Raw genomic sequence first — 23311 nt, forward strand, 5'->3', positions numbered from 1 at the left:
TTTTTGAAGTAAATGAGAGAAGAACACTTGAATTTGTAGAAAGGAACCACTTTATTTCCTGGACAATCTGTACCCCTGGCGGCAGTGGGGCCGCACTACAGCCTTGTCTCCCAGCCTCTCTGCCCAACATCGCCTGCAGCCTCGAATGCGACGGGGTGTGGGCAGCGTCTCTTCCTCACTGGACGCCACGGGCGAGGAGTGCACCACGGCGACTGTCTGCGTAAGCGTAGCGTCACCAACCTACACAGAAAAATGAAAACTTCTTCAGTCCAAAATTCTTAATTATTACATTGAACCTACAGATATGAATAAATGAATAAATTTAAATCTGGAATGATGTGTAATACAATCTTAGACATGCAAACGACAACGCAAAAGATATAGCAGTAATGCCGTCTACGTTCTGTTTGAAAGGGAAGAGCTTACCTCATTCTGATGTCTCTGACGGAAATCAGTTAAGAATTTTGGAAAAGTTTAATCATTTACTACTCGTATTGTAATGACATCCCACAGAATTTCGTTAATGTCGAAGTAATGCTAGATGGTATTCTGCTATTACAGGGCTATTACAAATGATTGAAGCGATTTCATAAATTCACTGTAGCTCCATTCATTGACATATGGTCACGACACACTACAGATACGTAGAAAAACTCATAAAGTTTAGTTCGGCTGAAGCCGCACTTCAGATTTCTGCCGCCAGAGCGCTCGAGAGCGCAGTGAGACGAAATGGCGACAGGAGCCGAGAAAGCGTATGTCGTGCTTGAAATGCACTCACATCAGTCAGTCATAACAGTGCAACGTCACTTCAGGACGAAGTTCAACAAAGATCCACTAACTGCTAACTCCATTCGGCGATGGTATGCGCATTTTAAAGCTTCTGGATGCCTCTGTAAGGGGAAATCAACGGGTCGGCCTGCAGTGAGCGAAGAAACGGTTTCACGCGTAGCCCGCGGAAGTCGACGAATAAAGCAAGCAGGGAGCTAAACGTACCACAGCCGACGGTTTGGATAATCTTATGAAAAAGGCTAAAGCAGAAGCCTTACCGTTTAAAATTGCTACAAGCCCTGACACCCGATGACAAAGTCAAACGCTTTGAATTTTCGGCGTGGTTGCAACAGCTCATGGAAGAGGGTGCGTTCAGTGCGAAACAGTGATGAAGCAACATTTTTTCTTAATGGTGAAGTGAACAGACACAATGTGCGAATCTGGGCGATAGAGAATCCTCACTCATTCGTGCAGCAAATTCGCAATTCACGAAAATTTAACGTGTTTTGTGCAATCTCACGGTTTAAAGTTTACGGCTCCTTTTTCTTCTGCGAAAAAACGTTACAGGCCACGTGTATCTGGACATGCTGGAAAATTGGCTCATGCCACAACTGGAGACCGACAGCACCGACTTCATCTTTCAACAGGATGGTGCTCCACCGCACTTCCATCATGATGTTCGGCATTTCTTAAACAGGACATTGGAAAACCGGTGGATCGGTCGTGGTGGAGATCGTGATCAGCAATTCATGTCATGGCCTCCACGCTCTCCCGACTTAACCCAATGCGATTTCTTTCTGTGGGGTTATGTGAAAGATTCAGTGTTTAAACCTCCTCTACCAAGAAACGTGCCAGAACTGCGAGCTCGCATCAACGATGCTTTCGAACTCATTGATGGGTACATGCTGCGCCGAGTGTGGGAGGAACTTGATTATCGGCTTGATGTCTGCCGAATCACTAATGGGGCACATATCGAACATTTGTGAATGCCTAAAAAACTTTTTGAGTTTTTGTATGTGTGTGCAAAGCATTGCGAAAATATCTCAAATAATACAGTTATTGTAGAGCTGCGAAATCGCTTCAATCATTTGTAATAACCCTGTATAACCTTCACTGTAACCACGACGCTGCCTCACCTCTCCACTGACGCGGCCCTCCACCTGTGAGTCCTCAGCAGGAGCTGCCTGCAGCCGCGAGTCCTGGTGGGCGGCTCGCTGCCCCCCTCTGACGCCAGCAGCGGCCACCGGCTTGATCTTCTCAAAGTAGGCTTCCCACTGCGCCACCAACTCCTCGTGGCGCTTAGCGCGAAGCCGCGCTTTCACGATGTGAAAGTTCTGTGGACGGAAAGTTTACAGCATCACATTTTCGTTTACTGTAAAGCATCCTTATTCAGTATCTATCGAATTTCTTACACACTCTAGGAGCGCATTTATGTTTAGAGGAAAGTTATAATATAAAGTCTACATCAATTCCAACCACACTGTTATTCTATATCATTACATTATTTATCAGTACTCATACTATACATCTAATTGCTTTCACGTTCTAAAATGTTCAACAGTAGTAGATACGACGTTCTAATCATAAGTAGGAAGAAGTTAACACCTTCTACAATTAGATCGTCAATAACCACATCTCAATAGATAATCACAATATGTACTAGCGAACTCGCCATGGGAAACAGTATATGACATATGACGTTTGTTTTAAACTCCTTACAAGGGTGATGGAGTCATAGCTACTGTGCAGTTGGTTATGAGATCTCATTCCCATCTTGCTAGCAGGTGTAATGAGTAAATACATTGAAATAGTCACGAATAAATTAAGTCTCAACTTAAAATAGCGATGCACAGTGTAGTAGTCAAGACACTAATGTGGAACGCCACCAGCACAAGTGATAATTGCCCTGTTCGTTAACCATATGATGTCTCCTACAGAAGTACCGATATTCCGTCAGGCATGCTTGTCGTACACTGACACATGTTTCACTGTAGATGGATAAGATGAGATCATGGTCATGACGACATGAAAGGTAGTTCTGGCTTCCAGAAGCCAGAAATAAAACTGCAACCTGGGGGATGTCTCTTACAATTGCATACACGATACCGCCTATTGTCTGTGGAGAAGAAACAAACAGACCAGTTGACAAGTCTCGCACTCTAATGTGGCCCCCAGAAGGTGGCGGTGGCCCTACCCGGCCTCTGCCGGATGGTCGTGACTAGCTTTAGCACGTGCTAGCGAAAACATTTCTAACACAAGTATGCTGCACTATGTCGGAAGGGTTTGAAACTGAGTCTGAACGAAAGATACAAAGCATAAATAGAGAAAGGATGTTAGGGATACAAATTTGGTCATTTACAGTATTATGGGAGATCAGCAGGAGAAAAGAGTTCGTATGGTGGAAACGCGTTGATTTTACTGCCAACAGTTAACCCATCAACTTGTAGGCTTTTAGGGAAACCATGAGAAATGAAACTCGTACGTCCAGATGAGAGCTTAAACGTCCGGTCTCCAAATACGAATTTTTGATGAAATAAAAACGTTTTACAGTAACATTCACAGTGTTGTACCGTCTAATGGCCGTAGTATGTAGGCCCTGAGTGCTCCTAAGCCTCTGCCTCTCTCTTAAGTTTTCCATACATTTCGGCGATGCTCACCTGAGGTATGAAGTACTCGTCCTCAGGATCCACCTCACTGACGTTATCATCTTCGGCTTCACCTCCACAGGGGAGGCAACACAGAGCGAGAACCCGCCGGAACATCTGTGGAAAGAAAGTTACAATAAAGTCCTCAGCCAACACACTAATCTAACAGGGTAGCAGCTTTTCAAATGGGATTTGCCAAGAAACCAGGAAGCTTGAAATTGTTGTATTTGATACTCTCTTATGCATGTACAGAAGACAGCTCTTCAGACAATCAATCTCTACCGTTCTACGACTTTCCTGCAAATAAATATTAGCTCCGGAATAATGCTTTACAATTTCAGAACAATGTAATAGTGTTTAATAGGAAATTGACTCATATTTTTTGAAACATAAAATATAGTGGAGGATTGTCGTTCAATTTCTAGTTGGTTTTGAACAACAGATATGGAACACTGAAATTTTCGGATTAATATCTCATGACATGAAGTGAATTGCCTTCACCTACGTGCTTCTAAATTTTCTGTATCTTCCACGGTAGACATCTTCCCTACTACTCCAGTCTAATGTGTCTTATCTTTCTACTCAGAAACCTGTCACTCTCCACGTCAACTCATACACAGGTAGAACATACGGGCAGTACTAGTGACTAATGATCAACGTATATATTACCTAGCTTCATTGTCCATCATAGTGGACAGGAGAAACGCTGAGATTTATAGCAATATGTTTCATTCCTTGATAGTTTTCGAGACCTCATGTCTCACCTTGAGGTGTAGTTTTGCACACAGAACAACATTTTTCTGGACCTCATCCACCTATGCTCCTAAAACACAACATTATTTCTTTCGAAGTACATGTTATAAGCTAACTAGTCACCCTGTCGAAAGATTAATGAAGACGTCTTGCGCTATAGTCATAATATATAGGAGTTATAATTATTCTTAGTAAACATCAATAGCGAGTCAATAACATGTTCTGCCTTTACACATTTATTTCGTTACACGTTGTTATTACTCAGTTTCCAGGTTAAGGGGTCCTAGCTAAGAGTACACAAGCCCTCACTAATATAAAAACACAAGCTGGGATGTCCGGCTTCGCTCAAGGAGTTGGTATGATACTGTGTAGTTGTTGGAATAAAAGGGTAAAACTATTTTATTGAAAACATGTTATAACTATTTACAGTACTTGTATGTAAACATCATTTTTCATTTTGTGATCCGTGGTATATCCGTATGTAGAATTTTTTCGAATTTCCTACTCGAGAGCAAGCTACATAATGATTTACCATGAGAGAAGCAGGAGTCTTAGAGGGTGGTGCCGCAGTGTTTTAAAGTTTGTCATTGCGCTTTGTTAATTGTAAAACTGTAGGCTAATTTGATTGGAAACTGCGGTCTTTGAAACTGCAATGGCTGTTTTGTAGACATCAGTGGTATTCTGGGGACAAATAATGTGTACACTTTGTACTTTCCAGCCGTAAGTTCGGCTTCGATTACCTTATTCGATAGCTGTTTGACGATCATTTTTGTTCGCTTGCATAGCTACGGTGAGTTGAGATTTCGAAGTTTAACACACTGGGCATTTTCCATGGCTCTTGCATCCTAAGTTGTACTAAGGTGTGGTTGTTTACTGCTAAACATTTATCTTCTAGGCGAATCCATGCCTCATTGAAAATGTCGACGTTGAATTCGACTGACAGTTCGAGATGAGCTTGTCGGATCTGGTACAGTACGCCCGCACTCGTACCGTCTTTGAAGGAATCCGTTAACTGTTTTGGATACGATGAGTTACATGTTGTTAGAATTATGGAGTATGAATCTCTCATTAGTTCAGCTGAGAATGTGAGTGAGGCTTCGTGTAGTTTTAATTCCCAGTGTGTGTGGTTTTCCAGTAGTCCTAAACGTTTGCATGCTTCCCTGTACGATTGGCATAGGTAATTGTCAATAGTCTTACGATTTGTGAAACTTGTTAGTCCTCGTATTTCGTGTAGCAACATCAGGAGACAGAACCATTCGACGCTGTTCGGATGTGCGGTTTATACTCAGCATAGTGTGCCGGTTTTCATGACTCTTGTACCATCTTCTACTGGAATTCCTTGATGTCGTTGCTAAAAATGATTCTTGCAGTGTTCCACGTATAATAGGTAGGGACGACATCTATAGCTATGTTTTCGCGATTGGCTGTTTTTGGCACAGTTAATAAAATGCGGTTAATGTTTTATTCTCAGGTGACTGGCTCGCAATTTTTTACCGGTGACTTTTGTGAAGTAAGCTCTCTGTCCATTCTCCAAATGTACTGCTAAAGGTTGTGCAGTTAGTTCGTGTTCGTGTATGGGAAAACCGAAAAGCCACCACACTGCTTCGTTACTATTGATGTGCCTTCCCATTTGGTACATGACAATCTCGTCGTTCGTGTTTTTTTTGTTCGATGTCTTTGGGTATTTGAAATATTGCCACGTCTTTGCCTTTGTTCACATACGTACAGACACATATGTACGATTTCACTGAATGGCAGTATTCTACGCTTATGTGGGCTAGAACATTTTGGAAAGTAGTGTGATGCTCGGTACTACCCATTGATTAACTGTTTCTAGTTGGTTGCTGCCTAGTATTCATTTTTTGCTGTGAAGCCACAGTTTTTGGGTGATTGTCTGCTGTATTTGGAATATCCATCAACTCCGCTTTGTGTGTCGTCATACATCACCCATACTGGGCGAACTGGTGCTGAATAGCCCGCACGGCACTTGAGTCATGTTTTTCACTACCATGTCGTACATTTGTGGATATTCTTGTGGATCGGGAAATTCAGCTTGTATGATGTTGTGGACATCCGGAGGAAACTGAGCTTGGATAATGTTGTAGACATCCGGAAGGATGAATTCAGTCGTGTAGGCATATGACATTGTGGGAGTGAGGCAGTCTTCGTTTTTGCCATTCGTTTGTGTACATCCAGCATCTAGCGGTTCCAAAGCGTCGCGCGTTGTGATGACTTCAATAAATGTCATTTGTTTTTGTTGGAAAAGTCGGGTTATTATGTCGTATCGATGCATGGGAGCTTTTCTGTATCTTAGTGTTCTTTGATTTCTGACCACGGCCAGTTGCGTGTGAATATTCTGAAGAGGTCTGGTATTCCATATTTCCTAACGTAGGCCATGACATCTTGAGTGTGTTCTTGCATGAATCTCGTACTTCCTATGTACGATGAGTGTAAGAGTATCATTTTACCCGTGCCGTCAATGTTCCGTCATTTCTGATTGCGTCCCGGAGGTGCTTCCGTGCGTAATTTCTTCTGATTCAGTCGTAAGTAAAGCATCAGCTGATTTTGTTTAAGCTCTTCTGTACATCTCGAACTATTTCTCCTCTCAACCCACTGATATCTGTCGTCGTTGATCAAAATCTGTTTCTCCATTTCAGATGAAATATACTTGCAGAGATTTATAGTCTTCGTTGTGTAATAGTAGTAGTAATGATCCCATGTTGTAATAGACTTGTCCTTTGGACAGAAAAAAACATAGTCCATTCCATCTCTATTAGTGATGATCGAAGTGACACCGAAAGAAGCCGTTTGGAAGTAGGAGTTGTACGCATTTATATTTTGAAGAAAATATATTGATTCTGGAGTTTCCCCGGCAGTGTAATGTATAAATTCCTACGTATGTGCTTCCAGTGATGAAAAGCAAATTTTTCCACTCACGCCACAGAACCCAGGTGTTTCTCTATTGAACTCTTTCGGGTTGCTAAATTGGCATAACTTGTCCATTTTTCAGATTACGACGTCTTTGTGATAGTCATATTCTTTCGTCAGGTCGTAGTGGAATGCGTCACTTGGTAGGTTGTACTGCTAAGTTGTCCTCGCCCGCGCTTCTCGAAGAGAGATAATTTCATGGCTGGCTTCAGTTGGCAGTGTTTTATTATAAGACTGCGTCGCAGTTCTTCATTCTTCAGTCCGTTAATTTCGTTGTTGATCTGTTTATCTGCTTCTCACGCTGCTCATTCTAGTTACTTGGAAACTTAAACGTGCTTAGCTCTTTTCATGTCTTTCGGGTTTTCGCTGTTGTTTTTGTTTTCACCGGGTTGCTTCAGAGCTATCAAGATCATCCCATCTTTCACGTTTGGGCGTTGTCTAAATTTTAAATCAAGTCATATTTCTGTTTACAAATACTCTAAGTATACGTTACACAGTTGTCATACTTTATTTTAGATTTTCATTCAGCCGCTCTGTCGCTTTCACTACTCACACATTAATGCTTGTTTTCATTCAGTCACAGCACAACTCTTTCGGTTCCTCCCTTCGTCACTGATAAGAAACTGTCGATGGAAACCACGACGGGTCTTGCTTTATATATCCCTAGCATAGGGTATCCCCACCACTGGCGAATTCCAGAACATAGAAAAAGGCCTTGAGTAGTCCACCATGTTCCAGAACATTCCACAACATACCAGAACTTTCTGGAATGTTCTACAATGTTCCGGGATGTAAAAAAATAAACTGGTGGCCAAGTTCGCAGGAATTCTTTATATTCCATGATTACCGGTTTCGGCGAAACTAAAGCCGCCACATCGGATCTTATGATCATGGACTAAAAAGAATTCCTCCGATCTTGGCTACCAGCTTATTGTTTTACAGGCATCTTGATCACTCCCATATGAGCGCAATGTGCTCCCTACAAAATAATTCCGGGATGTTCCTTCCAGAATATTCCAGACTATTCCTGAACATCCCAGAACATCCGGGATCACTGTGAAACATTCTAGAATGTTGTGGAATTCACTCGAATACTAATTTCAAGAGGGTGAAACTTCCCAGATCTTATATCCCCAAAATCACGGCCTTCAGGTAAAAACGGGAACCTTCTTCGTAGATGGGAGCTAGACGCCTACCACATCATATAACTCTCTTGATCGTGCCGGAACTCATTCCTAAGTTTTAGCGGCACGCACAATATACGAAAACTTCTATAACATTTATTGATTTATATCATTACACCATGACCATGACCATGAGCAAATGAACAGTACACTGAGGTTCGATGATAACTGTTTATGCCTCATAGGACATACATTTTAAATGTGAATATACGATAATTTGCATCTGTGGCGTATTGTAGTAGTTACTAATTCACAACCACCACTTTTGATGATCCCTACTGCCATTATTCACCGTCATGGTAAAAAATGAAGCCACGTGTGGTACCCGCGAGGTCTTAGGCACCTTGTGACGGTTCACGTGGCTCCCCCCATCGGAACTTCGAGTCCTCCCGCGGGCATGGGTGTGTGTGTTGTCCTTAGCGTAAGTTAGTTTACGTTGGATTAATTTGTGTGTAAGCCTAGGGACCGACGACCTTCAATAGGAACGTACCAAAAATTTCCAAGAATTTTAAAACTGAAGACAACCGGGTTCTTCACCTTCCTTGTAACACGTTATATAATATTGTTGTCCACCATTTCGTCTAAAATTCAAAATCGATAAATACACACATTCACGAAACTGCGAACATTACAAGAGAGATAACACAGTTACTCTCTATTCTGTACCTATTGAGCTGCTTAATCATAGTTTCGGAAGTAGGACGCCAAAGGCACACCAATATTTGTTGGAGTCACAATGAACCATTAATACTACACAGTACAAGTAACGTATATTACTACATAATCCAAACTGTTGTGAGTGGATTTACATTTAGATATCCAGGAACTACCATAACGATGAATCAACGGTGCAATGTAATGGCACCTTTTCTGAATTACGGCCACCTACGAGTAAATGCAAATACAACCACGACAATTTAGATTAAGTAATGGCAAAGGTCACGTGTACTGTGTATTCTTAGTGGTTCATTTTGACTCTAAACATTATTTATCTTAGAGTTAAATATCTTTGAAACTATTATTAAGCAGCCCAGGAGGCACAGAATCGTGTCTTATTGAGTCATGTTGCCTTTGAAATGTTATTATACTGGTCGCATTAAGTGACTGCATGTATTTAGTGATGTCTTCTTCGAAAGGTTACACAGTTTACAACTAAAAGTTGCAACCAAAATTATGTAATTGTGTGTTACTTGGAACGTGAACAGTAGTACTAACTTAATATTGTACTGTGTCTGTGACTAATGGCGTTGTGCGACAAAAGTTTCTGGTTGTGAATTTAGAAACCATTTCAGTACCTCATGACATTCCAACAGGTGAATATTAACATAATTTCACGTTTACTATGTGTGGCCTATGGGACATGAATAGTTACTATGATACATTAGTGTACTTTTCCAAGTAATATTTACTCATAGTCATCTTAAAGGGTGGGGTAGCGCCATAAATGTTTTAATAATAGTAATGTTATAGACTCCTATCTGCGATCACTTCACCTGACAACACAGTAATGACACAATCTTATAAAGACGGAAAATATTATAGTTACATATTGGTATTTACTATGGGTAATTGCAATTCCTATGTATTGTGGTTTTCGCACAAGACCTCCAACCTAACCTCCCGATAGTGAGACTGGTTACCTTACAACGTGTACTTTACATGAAATTATATTATGTTGTACATTATCTTCAAAAATATTTTATTATGTGCACAGAGTGTGGGGGTATACGTCAGGGTGTTGAATAGAGGTAAGCAAAGTGGTCCTTCCGATCTCACCTAATTAATCATTGTCCTCAAAAATAATCAGTAAGGAAGTCGTTATCCATTAAATTAAACAAGAATCACAGTTAACTCTGTTTATTACATTAAAATGGTGACGCTTGTGGCAAAGATTGACATTGCTAAACTAATAACGTGGCAAGGCTGGTTAACGGATCTGGGATCTGCTTATTATTATTTAGTTGTTCCAGTAAAAAACAATTATGTTAGCGAAGTCATACCATAATTGCCAAATTGTTAGTGTTAAAAGGCAGAATAGATATACGTTTGCATGTGTGGTTGGAGCTGAGAGCCTATTGATGGTAATCTGGAAGCATTGCACAAAGGGGACGCACATGTTTCTCTCGGACAAGACTAAATTACTTTATTTTGCTAGTAACTTGACATTTTTTATTTATATTCATTAATGTCAATCTGAAGTTAAACATTCCGGTTTCATTCTGCAATTATTGTTACTGATTTACTGGGTAAAAGGCAATCTACATTTCTACAATGTCGATAGTATGTATAATTTCGAATAAACGACTACAAGTTGTGTTTTTCCTCGGTTGTAGATTCATAGGTCGTGGGAGTAACTTCTACAGATATTGGTAGGAGTCAAAACAAAACATTTTACCAAAATATATCTTTTGATTGTTATGAGATCTGTGGCCTGGTACAACGAGATTCTCACGAAGTAGCATAGAGGCTAAGCGTAGACTACATCGGCAATGAGACAGAACTCACAAAGGCTTCTTGAGTCTAGCTTTAAGTATCACCTGTGTTCCTTTCATCTGACGAATGACACGTAGTTCAGGGTTAAGTCTCTTGAGAAGCTACAAGACAGCAGTAATGATAGTATATCTTCGGTTCTCGGGAATAGAGCACTCCACGTGATGATTGACAATTTTGTTAGATACGTGTGACGAAAAAGTCTGTTGCATACCCATATTAACTGCAAGATATGAAATTTCCTCGAACGCTGATGATGCTCTCGGTAAGGTTTATAATGACATTTGGACCGATATTGCACTTTATAAACCTTGGACGCCTTGTTGCACGTCAGCCTCAGTCCACTGTGTCACAAAGTGCCATTTAAAATCTTTGATGACGATTTACATTCGCATAAAATGGCTAGTACTAGGTCGACTCTACTATATCTCAGACATGGTGACTTTACTCCATTACGTAATCCCATGCAATCTGGAAGACAACTGTCTGTTCACCTTTATGCAGTCTCGTGAGTTGCAGATGTAGCTCTGTACGTCACCTGGCCACGTACTGCTCAGAGCAGGATCCTGTCTATGTTAATGTTGACAAATTAGAGACCAGTTTAGGACAATTAGAGCGACATGTTCCGTCCGCGAATGAACCGCACTTCCGTCTCAAGAAAGTACCTCGCAACAGTTCCGTCTAGAGCAGTGTATCTCACGTTTTCTACCTGTTGCCCACCACAACAAACTCAGAAGATCTCTTGCTCCATATCTGTATTTATTTTCTCCTTGCTAAAAATTTTAAATGACAACAATATGCAATCCACAATTTCGTAGGAGAGGATTATCAAACGCGGAGTAATACAAAAATGCAGTGTCCGAATGTCCTTATGACAAATACCTAATGACATTGTTTTCATTTGAAGAACATTTTTCACATGTAAGATTTCTTATGTGTGTAAAGGTCACAAGAAAAAAGCAGAACATCAGTAAGACTAATAAGACGGTTGAAATCGGTTTTCTCTAAGCAGCTCCATAATGTCTAGTTACCAACCAGCTGAAACACATCTGCGGTCACTCTCCACGTCCAGGCGAATGCGGTGTTTTATTCTCATGATGACTAGGTTCATGGTGTGGGTTCCTGTAGTCGTGTCCTAGTTCATGAACCACGGGCAACGTATGAGTGGCCAAGTAAGTGGTCCCGACAGTCGGGATACCAGTTACTTTGGAATAAGGCTGGGCACCTCGGACATATTCTGAGTCGTGGTCACCTTTGTGCTCATACGGCAAAGACTACCAAATCCCCCGGTTAGTCCCTCAGCCGTTAGGGGTAAAACCCAATGGGACTCGGGGCAAGTAAGGCTAGCAACCTGCTTCCCTGGTACTTTAAATATGATGCTGGCAACAATCAGAGCAAAATGCCTCGGACCTTTGGAGGTGACGGAGTCCCACCTCTAACTGACAAACCAGGAACTCCTAAGATACGACTTGGCAAACAAATGGTAATGAGATGGGGAGCTATTAATATCAATGGGGGCTACTCTGGGAAGAAGGTAGAGCTGGCAGAGGCTGCAAGTAAGATGGGGCTGGACGTTTCAGCTGTTAGTGACATTCGGGTAAGGGGTGAGAAAGAAGAAGAAGTGGGAGAATACAAGGTCTACCTGTCAGGAGTCAAAGCAGGAATAGCACAATGTGGTGTAGGGCTTTACATCAGGAAAGAAATGGAACCCAGCGTAGTTGCAATAAGGTATGTAAACGAACGACTGATGTGGATAGATTTGACAGTGTCTAGCAAGAAAATTAGGATTGTGTCAGTATGCTCGCATTGTGAATGGACAGATCAAGATAAGATGGGTAGTTTTTATGAGGCATTCAGTGATGTAGTTGTTAGAGTAAAGGACAAGGACAGTGTTCTGCTCATGGGTGATTTTAACGCCAGGATTGGAAATCGAACTGAAGGGTATGAAAAGGTTATGGGTAAATTTGGAGAGGTTATGGAGGCCAACAGGAACGGGAAACAACTCTTGGATTTCTGTGCCAGTATGGGCTTAGTAATCACAAACTCCTTTTTTAAACATAAGAACATTCACCGGTATACTTGGGAAGGCAGGGGAACCAGATCTGTCATTGACTGTATAATAACAGATCAGGAATTCAGGAAGGCTGTGAGGGACACATGTGTATTCAGGGGATTCTTTGATGACACTGATCATTATTTAATCTGCAGCGAATTGGGATTGTGAGGCCGAAAGTGCAGCAGGTCAGGTCCATAAGTAGGACGATAAGAGTGGAGAAACTTCAGGATAAGGAAATCAGGCACAAGTACATAACAGAAAGGTACCAGTTAGTAGAATGTAGTCAATTGCAGTCATTGGAAAAGGAATGGACAAGGTACAGGGAGACAGTACTAGAAGTGGCTGAAGAATGTCTTGGAACAGTAGTGTGTAAAAGTAGGATGAAACAAACAGCTTGGTGGAATGATACAGTCAAGGCAGCCTGTAAAAGGAAAAAGAAGGCGTATTAAAAATGGCTACATACCAGAACCCAGGTAGACAGAGAAAGTTATGTTGAAGAAAGAAACAAAGCCAAACAGATAATTGCAGCAACCAAGAAGAAATCGTGGGAAGACTTTGGAAACAGGTTGGAGACTATGGGTCAAGCTGCTGGAAAACCAATCTGGAGTGTAATTAGCAGTCTTCGAAAGGGAGGTAAGAAGGAAATGACAAGTATTTTGGACAGGTCAGGAAAACTGCTGGTGAATCCTGTTGATGCCTTGGGCAGATGGAGGGAATATTTTGAAGAGTTGCTCAATGTAGGTGAAAATGCGATCAGTAATGTTTCAGATTTCGAGGTAGAATGGGATAGGAATGATGATGGAAATAGGATCACATATGAGGAAGTGGAAAAAATGGTCAATAGATTGCAGTGCAATAAAGCGGCTGGCGTGGATGAAATTAAGTCGGAACTCATCAAATACAGTGGAATGTCAGGTCTTAAATGGCTACACAGGATAATTGAAATGGCCTGGGAGTTGGGACAGGTTCCATCAGACTGGACAAAAGCAATAATCACACCAATCTTTAAACATGGAAACAGAAAAGATTGTAACAACTACAGAGGTATCTCTTTAATCAGCGTCGTGGGTATAATCTTCTCTGGTATTGTTGAATGGAAAGTGCGAGTATTAGTTGAGGACCAATTGGATGAAAATCAGTGTGGGTTTAGGCCTCTTAAAGGTTGTCAGGACCAGATCTTTAGCTTACGGCAAATAATGGAGAAGTGTTATGAGTGGTACAGGGAATTGTATCTATGCTTTATAGATATAGAAAAGGCATATGACCGGGTTCCTAGGAGGAAGTTATTGTCTGTTCTACAAGATTATGGAATAGGAGGCAAACTTTTGCAAGCAATTAAAGGTCTTGACATGGATAGTCAGGCAGCAGTTAGAGTTGACGGTAAATTGAGTTCATGGTTCAGAGTAGTTTCAGGGTTAAGACAAGGCTGCAACCTGTCTCCACTGTTGTTCATATTATTTATGGATCATATGTTGAAAACAATAGACTGGCTGGGTGAGATTAAGATATGTGAACACAAAATAAGCAGTCTTGCATATGCGGATGACTTAGTTGTGATGGCAGATTCGATTGAAAGTTTGCAAAGTAATATTTCAGAGCTAGATCAGAAATGTAAGGAGTATGGTATGAAGATTAGCATCTCCAAAACGAAAGTAATGTCAGTGGGAAAGAAATATAAACGGATTGAGTGCCAAATAGGAGGAACAAAGTTAGAACAGGTGGACGGTTTCAAGTACTTAGGATGCATATTCTCACAGGATGGCAACACAGTGAAAGAACTGGAAGCGAGGTGTCGCAAAGCTAATGCAGTGAGCGCTCAGCTACGATCTACTCTCTTCTGCAAGAAGGAAGTCAGTACCAAGACTAAGTTATCTGTGCACCGTTCAATCTTTCGACCAACTTTGTTGTATGGGAGGGAAAGCTGGGTGGAATCAGGTTACCTTATCAACAAGGTTGAGGTTACGGATATGAAAGTAGCTAGGATGATTGCAGGTACTAGTAGATGGGAACAATGGCAGGAGGGTGGGGTCATGTTACACGCATGGGAGAAGCAAGGTTACCCAAGAGACTCATGGATTCAGCAGTAGATGGTAGGAGGAGTCGTGGCAGACCGAGGAGAAGGTACCTGGATTCGGTTAAGAATGGTTTTGAAGTAACAGGTATAACATCACAAGAGGCACCAATGTTAGCACTGAATAGGGGATCATGGAGGAACTGTATAAGGGGGGTTATGCTCCAGACTGAACGCTGAAAGGCATAATCAGTCTTAAATGATGATGATGATGATGATGATGGCTAGTGTCGAGAATCCGGTCTCGCATAGGTTTGGAAATGAGAAATTTGCGAGGCTCCCTTTGCCACTCCTAGATACGCAGCAAGGTAACTGGCCCTAAATAATTCCAGACTCGTTTGTTGGAACTGTTATTTAACACTGCAACTGCATTCAGCTGGATTCAGTTCAATAAATCGAAGGAATGACGAAATGTTCGTAATGGGAGCAACCCAGGCGACACTGCCATTCATGTGTCTCTTGCATGAAGGTACTTATGGCATCATTGCTATCAGTTACTGTGTTCTGTCTACCGTGTAATTTCAAATTTGGTTCACGCAGGTTCCAGACAAGTCCAGGAAAAACATACAGTTTTCATCAGTGAATAAATGCTAAACCTCAGCTTACCGTTGAATCAAAAGAAATAGTGTTCACCCCGACAGCTGAGTGGTCATATCGACGGAATGCCATGCGAAGGGGCCCGCGTTCGATTCCCAGCTGGGTCGGACATTTTCTCCTCTCGGGGACTGGGTGTTGTGGTGTCTTCGTCATCATCTCATCCCCAACGAAGCGGCAAGTCATCGAAGTGGCGTCAACTAAAAAGACTTGCACCAGGCGAGCGGTTTACCCGACGGGAGGCCCTAGCCACACGACATTTCATTTCAAAATAAATAGTTCTACCTATGAGTTCAGTTTATACAGATTGCTGTAGATATTGCTCTTCGAGAACCACCGGACGTAAGTGTGAAAGGTTCAAGATTAGTGTTCAGTACTGAAATCATTACATAGTACTCAAAGGAAAATGACTGTTCACAGCAGTTGGCATAATTTTGTCAAATAACCTGATAGCTACTTTCAGTGCAGCGTTCAGCTGCTGAGGTAAAGTTTTAGAAGGTGCTACCTCTCTGTGGATAGTACAGTGAGAGCCAGCAAGATTAGAAAGCCGGAACATGAACTTAATGTGATCAGTGCTCCATCACTTTGAAGTCCTATAATCCTGTCCCAAGACAAACAATTATTACCCAAAAATTTAGTAATAGCAGCCGCGCGGGATTAGCCGAGCGATCTAAGACGCTGCAGTCGTGGACTGTGTGGCTGGTCCCGGCGGAGGGTCCTCCCTCGGGCAGGGGTGTGTGTGTTTGTCGTTAGGCTAATTTAGGTTAACTAGTGTGTAAGCGTTAGGACTGATGACTTTAGCAGTTAAGTCCCATAAGATTTCACACACATTTGAACATTCTGAAGCAACAGCAAAAAATACTTGAGAGACTTTTGATGTTGTTGTGGCGTAGCAAGACAGCCACGCCACTCGGAAGTAGCCGAAATGCACGCGTACACACACGCCGGTTGGCGTGAGGTCTGAAACAGGATACTTAATGAATGCTATAAGGAAAAGTACGGAGCTTCTGTTTACTTAACTTTAATTCATCCTTGTGGTACATCGCTCTTGATAAAACAAGTGAGACTCTCTCCAGATATGGTTAATGGCGCCTTGCTAGGTCGTAGCCATGGACTTAGCTGAAGGCTATTCTAACTGTCTCTCGGCAAATGAGAGAAAGGTTTTGTCAGTGTAGTCGGTAGCAAAGTCGTCGTACAACTGGGCCGAGTGCTAGTATGTCTCTCTAGACCTGCCGTGTGGTGGCGCTCGGTCTGCAATTACTGACAGTGGCGACACGCGGGTCCGACATGTACTAATGGACCGCGGCCGATTTGAAGCTACCACCTAGCAAGTGTGGTGTCTGGAGGTGACACCACAGATGTTATTACAAAGTTTTAGGATCCATAATGTTCTTCTCGGTCGCAAATTTGCTTTACACTATTAAGTGATACTGCTGAGCTTTTCCAGTAGAATCATCACACAGTAAGTCACAAAATGCCAATATTTTCAGCCTTTTAATTGGCTATTGTTTCACGTTCAGGGCCATTTCTTCGACAATACGTTGCATAATGTTGTTTGAAAGAGGTATCTCATCCATTTTTCACTAAATACAGGCTGACGGAGGATAACGGGAATGTTCGAAATCAGTAGTGGCAGCCATGGGCAGGTGGCAGCACTGTGGGTTCGTGACAGTTAGCGAGTTAATAGTCCTCCAGTTTAGTAATCATGGATCAGTGGAACTGACAACGGTGTGCGTTAGCCACAAAATTGTTTCATAAAAACAATGATAGTATGGTAGCGGCGCAGAGGGAAATTCGACTTTTTGTAATTTAGGACGTCATGATGCCGTTCCGTCTAAACGCGCTATAAAATGTTGGATTAATAACTATGAATAAACTGGATTTGCCCTCAAGACGAAACCAATAGGACGACCAAGAAGTGTGCGTTCTCCAGCGAACATTGATGTTGTGCGCGAGTCTATCTTACGGAGCCCACGTCGTTCGGTTCGTAAACAAGTGGCAGAGGTTGGAAAGTCCCGGAGATCTTGATTTAAAATTCCTCCCGTACAAACTACAGATGGTGCAAAAATTGAAGGACAACGACTACCGGTTACGCTCAGATTGATAACATAAATAAATAATGACGATGAATTTCTAAACAAGTTGTGGATGTCAGATGAGGAACATTTTCATCTCCCAGGTTATGTGAACAAACAGAACTACCGTTACTGAGCAAACACAAATCCTAATGACGTATATGAGCGCCCTTTACAAGCTAGGAAAGCGACATTATAGTGTGGTGTTTCGTCACATGGGGTTAATGGACCGTATTTTTTCGCTAATGGACAGGGAAAAAAATAACTATCAATGCCGATCGTTACGTGGAGATGTTACGAACTTTCCTTACACTTGCACTGAACAAATTTCCAAACTTCCAAGAATCCTGGTTTCAACAGGACGAGGCGACATAACACACTCCACGACAACCAATGGCATATGTGCGAGAATTGATTGGAAACCATGTGATCTCACGGTTCGGTAACATTCGATAGTCCCCTATATCACCAGAGCAAAGTCTGCATAACACGACCAAGAATCCTGGATGAGTTAAAACAAGAGAGTACAGGATGCAACTCACAGTACCCTCTTGAGATGTTGCAGCGGTCAATGAAGAATCTCAACAGCTGATTTCACGAATGTATTCGTACGGGAGTAGACCATCTAAAGGACGTAATTAAAAAAAAAGAAAAGATAAATGCCATCAATGTTTCGTAAATAATAAAGTTGTAAGCTTTCAATTACTATGAATGCAATTTCTTTCCTTTATCACATTTTTTTTCGATAGTAGAAATCTTCCCGTTTTTCTGTGTCACCTTCAATTTTCACCAAAAACATTTCAGGTTGCTTTAAGAATAAAAGATCTGACTAACGTCTTAAAAATAGCGTGCGGCTATTTTTTTTTGCAGCTAAGGGAGAAATTTCTTATGATGCTCCAATAACGTTCACATTTTACTGCTGAAAGATTCAGTAGAGTCAAGTTTCTTTCAATGTAAAGTGTGGTGTCACTGCCAGACACCACACTTGCTAGGTGGTAGCTTTAAATCGGCCGCGGTCCATTAGTACATGTCGGACCCGCGTGTCGCCACTGTCAATAGTTGCAGACCGAGCGCCACCACACGGCAGGTCTAGAGAGACGTACTAGGACTCGTCCCAGTTGTACGACGACTTTGCTAGCGACTACACTGACGAAGCCTTTCTCTCATTTGCCGAAAGATAGTTAGAATAGCCTTCAGCTAAGTCCATGGCTACGACCTAGCAAGGCGCCATTAACCATTGCTATAGAGAGTCTCACTTGTATCATCAAGAATGCTGTATACAAATGATGGATTAAAGTTAAGTATTCCAGCAGCTACCTACTTTTCTTTATAGCATTCATTACGTATCCTGTTTCAGACCTAACGCCAGCCGGCGTGTGTAAACGCGTGCCTTTCGGTTACCCGTCACTGTGGACTGGCTTTCTTGTCAGTCCACAACATAAAGAATTCCCTTTCCGAATTGAAAAAAATCTTTTGGTTTATTTTCCAATACCGATCGAGCTGTTTTAGAATGACGCGCGTACCGCTGAGGATTTCAAGACACACAACATAAGGTGGATGCTGGACATTGTCTTTTTCAATAAATGTAAAACCGTACATAATACTGTATATACTTCATCATACATTTTTCTTCTAGTATACTTTTCGGTCACAGTACAGAACCAATAAAAACACCGTTTACTTCTACAGAGCACAGCAGGCGTATTAATGACTTAAAGATGAGGCGAGCAGACTGAAAAATGTGCTGTGCCAGCAACAAGTTGGTGAGATATGAGGCAAAGATGAAGCTGTCAGCTCTACAAAAATGCACTCGCTAACTGTAATTATGACATAAAATATTGGACTTTTCTGGACGAATGTTTCTGCTTTCTTCTAAGATGTCCGCGCGCTCCACCACCTACAAAGCTATCACGTCGATTCCACCCCCAGGTGGAGGGGTCGCGGCCCGCAGGTTCGGAACCACTGCTCCATTCAGATAACACATCCTCTTCGCAGATGATAAAATAGATCGCTAGTCAGGATATCGATAGCGTAGACTGAGAAACGATGCCAAAAATTTAATGGGTAGGCGTCTTATAGCTGGTCAGTCATCTTCCAAACATCCACATCGATCGCCTAATAGCGGCGAAACATATTATCATATCGTCTGTCAACTATTTTTCACCGAGGAATACTTAATCAGATTGTAATACTGCTCATGAAATGCCGATCTTTGGTATTACAGACTTTTCTTCAAATTGCTTGTTAGAATAATATTCTATGTAAAATGAGTTGTGGTTAAACATTATGCATTTTATCTCAAACTTCATTCTTGTTCAGTATGTAAGTCTTCATTTCTCAAGCTTGGGAACTTGGAAAAAGAACGATAGCATCAAAATTTGAGACACATAGACGTTCTGAGATCGTCCGACTCTCAGGGAGTGTGACGTTTCTCCTCAAGTAGCAGAGGAAACTCTGGATGCTTCTTGCTCGGTTTTATCAGTAGGCAGTGGCCAAATTATTCTGTAGTAGCATCGGGACAGCCTAAGGGATTGATATGCATACTCAACCTACGATGGACGCACGGACCCAGATGATGTTATCAAGAAGTCATCACCGTTAACGAGGTATCAGCAGAAGAATACGGTTGTTGTTGTGGTCTTCAGTCCTGAGATTTGTTAGATGCAGCTCTCCATGCTACTCTATCCTGTGCAAGCTTTTTCATCTCCCAGTACTTACTGCACCTACATCCTTCTGAATCTGCTTAGTGTATTCATCTATTGGTCTCCCTCTACGATTTTTACCCTCCACGCTGCCCTCCAATGCTAAATTTGTGATCCCTTGATGCCTCAGAACATGTCCTACGAACCGGTCCCTTCTTCTTGTCAAGTTGTACCTCAAACTCATCTTCTCCCCAATTCTATTCAATACCTCCTCATTAGTTATGTGATCTACCCATCAAACCTTCAGCATTTACAATACGGAGCAATAAAATTTTGAGCTATAGGAAGCTGATGCATGTTTAAGAATCAAGCAACAAAGTCTTTAACTGCGAGACATATGAAATATGTGTTTTAGCATGAAAACCTAATCGAGGTTTGCGCCTTTTCCCGACAACACTCCAATTAGCTGCGAGAAAACTAGGCATTTTATCAGACCCCAGAGAAAGTTTGATTGCCAACACAACGTTGCTGACTGCAGAGCAGTTTCTTTAAATATTAAAAAAAATAATAATAAAATTTCTTCTCCACAAAGTCACGTGGCACAAACAAGTGCATAATAAACAGTAACTACCTAAGATTGGGGAGAAGAGAAGTTTGTGGCACAACTTGACTAGAAGAAGGGATCGGTTGGTAGGACATGTTTTGAGGCATCAAGGGATCACAAATTTAGCATTGGAGGGCAGTGTGGAGGGTAAAAATCGTAGAGGGAGACCAAGAGATGAATACACTAAGCAGATTCAGAAGGATGTAGGTTGCAGTAGATACTGGGAAATGAAGAAGCTTGCACAGGATAGAGTAGCATGGAGAGCTGCATCAAACCAGTCTCAGGACTGAAGACCACAACAACAACAACAACCTAAGATTCAGAGGTAAATAAAATTTATTACACACGCTTTGGCTAAAGTATGCTAATGTTTTGGTCAGATTTTCGATGTTTAATGCTGTTGAGACACTGTTATCACTGGTCATAGGGAATTATATGATAGTACACGATAGCTAATGAAACTAGCTCAGTGTATTAGTTGTCGTTATCACAAATATTTGCTTGTTTTTCTGCTCATATTTCAAGATTTCCTAGGTTGGAATTAGGTTGGGACCTAAGGAAACAGAGTATTATCTAATTCCATTCACGAATCAAAGGAAATTACGAATGAAAATCTTATTGGCTACCTACATTTGTCTCACGATTCTCCGTTATAGTTCTCGCGAACAGATTACAAAAAGCCGGGACGAAACGGAAAACATCAGGCGCCCTTTTACTCACTTTTCTCTACAGATGCTGAATCATGTAGAACGATATAAGCTATTTGCATTTCAAGAACGCTATCAGCCTAATCAGTAGAACGATACCTTTTTGCCACTTGTTTATGAAAAGGAAATGTACACATCTTGCTACATCAGAATATCAGATCTCTTCACAAATGTCACATATTGTTACCAGATGGTACGGATACGACAACGTGGACGTACATTCATTCGTATAACTCGAAGTAACCAGAGACCACAACAAAATATAGCTGCTACGACTAGTCGGGTGAACATAGCGATGCTCTTCTTGCATGTATTACTTAGCCCAAGTAACAGCGGCAAGCAGTAGTAGCTAATAGTGAATTACGACAGCAGACGACCTTTCTGTAAACATGCTATGACTGAGAAAATATGGCGACTGGTCACTTACCCCTGTTCCTCAGCTGCGCCTGGCGTGACACTGACTTCCTGTGTCTGTATTCGAAACTTCAAAGGTTCTAACAAACTCAGAAAGTTCGTTTCCTCTGTTACAACTCTCTTAATATCACAAGACACCAACGAAATAGCACGAGACGCTTCAATACGAGATCGCTCGCTACGAAGCAGTATCGCAATGTTGCTAGGAAACGACCTACTGACGTAGAGCGATATTCCATTGTTGAGAGTGTGACGTAGGAAAGAGTTCATAGAGCGGCGATCGCTTCTGTCTGCACGTCAGTGCTGTAATGACAACACGTGATACGTCATTTAACCGGTATCGTCGTGTTTCTCCAGAATATTAACTAAAGCGTTAAATAAAAATTTCTAATAGCAGGCGAATTTATTCCATTGGTCACTCGGGAAGCTAGTCTCGAATTTAGAAGTTGGCCCACAGGTAACATTTGATTCCATGCAACAGAAAGAAAGCTACTGTTTTTGCATGTTTGTCTAAAAGTAAATTACTTGCTGGTATGAAGAGTTATGCTGGAGAAAGATTACATGCATTTATATGAATATTTAAGTAATAAGTACGAAACTGGCAACTTGTATGCCACGAAAATATTTCCGTAATAAGGGGAGAATAGCAGAGAGCAATTTAATAGCTATCGTCTAACAATGGTGGAAAAGTAACCTACAGACGTATCCTTGCTTATCGATGAGTACAGCACGTTGCTTTAGCTGCTCTTCAGTTCACTCTACGAAGACCTCTATTACAGTTTTGCAATAGAATCATCTGCACACGTTAAACGTCTTCAGGAAGCCTACTTCATCACATGTTGTAACTACAAACCAGTACTGCCGTCCATGAAAGTATCAGGAAGCAGGAAGCTGTCTTCATAAGTTGAGAACACCAGGCGGCGAATGTGCCACTGGGCGTGGTCCTCGCACTGAATAGGTTAAGGATTTTAAGCAGGAAACTACAAACAGCTGCAGCGCGGAGTGGCCGGGCTGTTTGAGGCGCCATGTCACGGATTATGCGGCCCCTCCCGCCGTAGGTTCTGGTCCTCCCTCGGGCATTGGTGTGTGTGTTGTTCTTACCATAAGTTAGTTTAAGCATTGTGTAAGTCTAGGGACCGATAAACTCAGCAGTTTGGTCCCTTAGGAATTCACGCTCGTTTGAAAATTTTTTTGTGGATGGCTGTTATATAATTAACCTGGTTATTTGTCTTATTCATAATGAGAAGGGGAATATGAAATCGAAACGAGTTAAAGATAGAAGGAAAATATTCACTGCACCACGTTGTGGAAAAGTTACCTAGAAATTAACAAATATATAGTTTAAAAATTTTGATCAGTATCTCGAAATTTTTCCAAAAT

Source organism: Schistocerca cancellata, chromosome 7 (genome assembly GCF_023864275.1).
Source record: "Schistocerca cancellata isolate TAMUIC-IGC-003103 chromosome 7, iqSchCanc2.1, whole genome shotgun sequence".
Classification (NCBI taxonomy): Eukaryota; Metazoa; Arthropoda; class Insecta; order Orthoptera; family Acrididae; genus Schistocerca; species Schistocerca cancellata.